This window comes from Sycon ciliatum, chromosome 1 (genome assembly GCF_964019385.1).
Source record: "Sycon ciliatum chromosome 1, ocSycCili1.1, whole genome shotgun sequence".
NCBI classification, from domain to species: Eukaryota; Metazoa; Porifera; class Calcarea; order Leucosolenida; family Sycettidae; genus Sycon; species Sycon ciliatum.
This window is the reverse complement of record NC_088643.1, coordinates 33,785,498-33,789,783: the sequence shown is the minus strand read 5'-3', so window position 1 is coordinate 33,789,783 and position 4,286 is coordinate 33,785,498.

The following is a 4,286-nucleotide window of genomic DNA, read 5'->3' as shown; positions in this document are numbered from 1 at the left end:
TACGTGAGTCAAGCACGGCGCTCAGCTCCGCCAATCCATGCTCTTTGAGTCTTTACTTCTTGACTTTAGTTTTTACTTCTCAGCTTTGCTGCTAGCTCGGCGTAGCCATGGTAGCTGTGCTCGCTGTGCAGGTCTGTGTGAGTCACTGTGACTGTCCGCAGAGCTAGAGCTGTAGTGTCTACCAGTAACCAGGTCTACGTAGTGGGCATGATTACAGTATGGGTTAGTGCGCAGATCTACGCTTCCGCATGTCCCGCTCAGTGCAGCTGCGAGCTCACCAGGTCACCACCGCGACCTGGTGAGTCACTGACTGGTGTCGGTACGGTAGTGGCCGAAGCATGCATCTACTCTCACACACGCACTCTCCGCTAGCGCTACGCCTATGCATCGCATGTGCTTGGGCAAGTATTAGTTGGGGAGCTTGGTTTTTTCAGGCTTCGATTGAGTCACACTGCAGTGTCTGTAACACGGTAACCAGTACTTTGAGTTTTGACTTCCGCTCCTGGAAGCGAAGGCCAGATCCCCCCAGCCAGGGCCAGACCCAGGCTGGACCCAGGCTAGAGATTCATGACCACACGCACAGCCTCAGTGATAGTCATGTACTGATGTAGTCATGTTGTACAGTTGTAGTTGTACCATGGCATGTATACTGGGCTAGGCAGTCTCCAGTCTGGCCATGGCCCAACATGACAATCATGTCGACAGTCAAGTCAGCAGCGACTCCCTGGCGGAGCGACTCGCAATATTCCCACTTCGAAGCGAGCGTGCAAATAACCTATATTTGCACGCTCGCTTCGAAGTGAGCGTGCAAATAGGTTATTTGCACGCTCACTCGCCGGGGTGCAATATAGCACTGCAGTGCATCCACATAATCATTGGCTGGCGGTGTACTGGGGAATATTGCACGCTCAGTAAGGCCGCTGATTGGCTCAAACCATGGAGACACTCACGTGGGGTGCGATAACAGAATGTACTGGATGGTGGCAGTGTTGCCTACCGCCCGCATTTGTATTTTTACGGAAATACGAAGTTTTGTCCGCAGTATGGATTGCGCAAACTATCGTGTATGATAGATTACTAAAACCTTTGTGTTGGGTTCAGTCAGACAAGACAACATTGGTGCTAGTTTCAGTTCTTGTCCAAAACAAACTCAAATCAAATATCCGAATCCAAAAACCTAAACAGTGTACGAAAACAGCGATCACATGAAAGATCCGCTCACAAAACATGCCTAAAACACAGAATAATAAAAAAGAGACCCATGACGCATAATGTACACAGCACATACATGTACATGTACATGACGTTACATTGTATAAGTAGGTGGGAATCACACTCCTGTGATCACAACACTTTGTAACTCCATCGTTTCTTGTGAAAATTCAACACTCGAAGGGTATACGTGGTAGCGAAACCTCCAAGCTATCCAATGCAACAATCGCCGAAGAGTGACGATGTTGGATTCCAGAGATATCGAGCGCCGTGTTTCGATATTCTTACCTCGGCAAATCCTAATTTTTGATCGATCTCTTCGTCATGTTTGGAGAAAATGCCTTTTTGCATGCTCTTGGAGCGACTGAGCACGTCATCATAATGACGTAACCGGTTGAAGTCTGAATCGCGTCGAAAACATTTCAGCGTTCTGTGATGAAGGAGAGTGGAATGGTGTTGATGGGACAAATATGCTTGCATATTATGCTTGAAGATGACTTTGCTGTGTTACGGCGCCTGATTTGTGGCAGCTTCATAATGGAGCTTGGTATCCTGGCGTTGCTCCTGCCAAGAGCTTTCCAACGAGCCCTAGATTGTGAAAATCAAGCGAAGTAGACCACGGTTATGCGGACCTGGTGAGGTTGAAAATTGTACTGTATTCAGGTTGAAAAATTTACTGAATTCGTAAGGTTGAACATTGTACTGAATTCAGGTTGAAAACTGTACTGAATTCGTAAGGTTCACAAGTGAACTCTGTGACTGGAAAAGAAGTTGTACAGTATCTCGTTTGATTCTCCAAATTACACTCCAAATCAGTCAAAATGTTTACCCAAAAAACGAGTACGCAAAACTGAAAAATGGCACTGGCAATACGCTTGGGGGTAGAGCGCACTTGGTAACACTGTGGTGGGTATCGTGGGCATTGGAATGTATTGTGGGCATCTGAATGAATTATTTGTGGGAGGCATCTGAATGTATGGTGGGCATCTGAATATATGGTGAGCAACTGAATGTGTGGTGGGCATCTGAATGTCTGGTGGGCATCTGAATGTGTGGTGGGCATCTGACTGTATGGTGGACATCTGAATGTGTGGTGGGCATCTGAATGTATTGTGGGCATCTGAATGTGAGGTGGGCATTGGAATGTATTGTGGGCATCTGAATGTGTGTCAGGCATCTGAATGTACATGTATGGTGGCCATCTGAATGTGTGGTAGGCATCTGAATGTGTGGTGGGCATCTGAATGTGTGGTGGGCATCTGAATGTACATGTATGGTGGGTATCTGAATGTATGATGGGTATCTGAATTTGTGGTAGGCATCTGAATGTATGATGGGTATCTGAATGTGTGGTAGGCATCTGAATGTGTGTTGGGCATCTGAATGTGTGCTGGGCATCTGAATGTGTGCTGGGCATCTGAATGTGTGCTGGGCATCTGAAGGTGTGGTGGGCATCTGAAGGTGTGGCGGGCATCTGAATGTGTGGTGGGTATCTGATTGTATGGTGGGTATCTGAATGTATTGTGGGCATCTGAATGTGTGGCGGGCGTCTGAATCGATGGTGGGCATCTGAATTTGTGGCGGGCATCTGACTGTATGGTGGGCATCATAATATGTGGTGGGTATCTGAATGTGTGGTGGGCATCTGAATGTATGGTGGATATGTGAATGTATGGTGGGCACCTGAATGTATGGTGGGCACCTGAATGTACATGTACATGACATGGTGGGTGTTTGCGCCGGTATTCTCACTCACAACCAGGGAGTAGTAAAATACAGGGAGGTGACACGCCACTAATCGTGATTTTTGATGGGTGCCTCGCGCTTGTTTTTTTTCTTTCGCAAAAAAAGATGATCTGCTGAATCAATCTTGAGTATTTGTCGAAGAACTGATCCGTGAAAAGGTCTATCCATCTCATGGAACAGCATTTGTTTTGCTCTTGTGATACATCTGTGTCATCGTCATATGGAAAGGTACCACCCTTCCGAAATTCGTCCCGATCGACGGCATGGAGCAATAGAACGAAGGTGATTTCCTTGAGAACAATACGTGTACGATTGGAGATGAAAAACGAGTGCACCGATTTCGAAGTCGAAAAAATCTCTAGGACACCACACGATCGGCACTAATTTCTCCTCAGTTGTGATCAACCAGTACTTCTCTACCTTCTTTGTGATGATGAGCATTTCATATTATGGTATGCTAGAGATTCGGGAGTTCACTTTTCGGAATGAAATGTTCCTAAGTTTGTCAAGGATTGAAATGCGGGCTACGTCGTCGTAAACAGCTTGTATCGACACAGGAAAAATCTACGGCACGCAGGGATATCTCCCAAAGTGATACCACTCTTGCTGGACTTCTATCCTGACATAGTGGTAGTTTGGTCGACTACCAAACTTTGTGAAGGCAGACAATTGTTGGAAATTCTCAGCGCTGAGTTTCTACGGGCTGCAGTAGGAGCCTCTTTGGCGGTAGGTATTTTACTACTCCCTGATCGAGAGAATCCTGATTCGCGCGCGTGTCTACACACTTCGGTACCCATAGTACCCCAATCTCACCCGCCGGGTGAAAACGGTGCTGAGGCAATCGTCAAACTGGCCGTACATGCTCGAGTCACCTCCCTGTATTTTACTACTCCCTGCTCACAACACAGAGTCTGAGGTTTATAGAATATTTTCACTAGGAGAAGACTGTATCCATTGCAAACTGATTGCAATACTTCAAAATGGCTAGCTACTACCTGGTAGTAACAGAATCAGCCAAAGAGAAAGAAAACCACAACCACCACTCGGATTGTGCCAAGCAGGTAACAACAAAGAGCAAACTAAACTCAGAACCAAAACCAAAACAACAACTGCACCAGCAAGCTCTTTCCTGGTACTAACTACAAATACATCAAAATCAAGCAGCAAAATGCAAATCCGCACGCGTGTTTGCCGGAACTGAACCTCCGTAGCGCAGCTGATCATTGCGGCTGCACGGGACGACCTTCCGCCACAGTAGGGCAAAGAACTATGCATGGAACTAGCAATGAATGCATGCAGCACACCAGCAAGCTGTCCCTACGCAGACG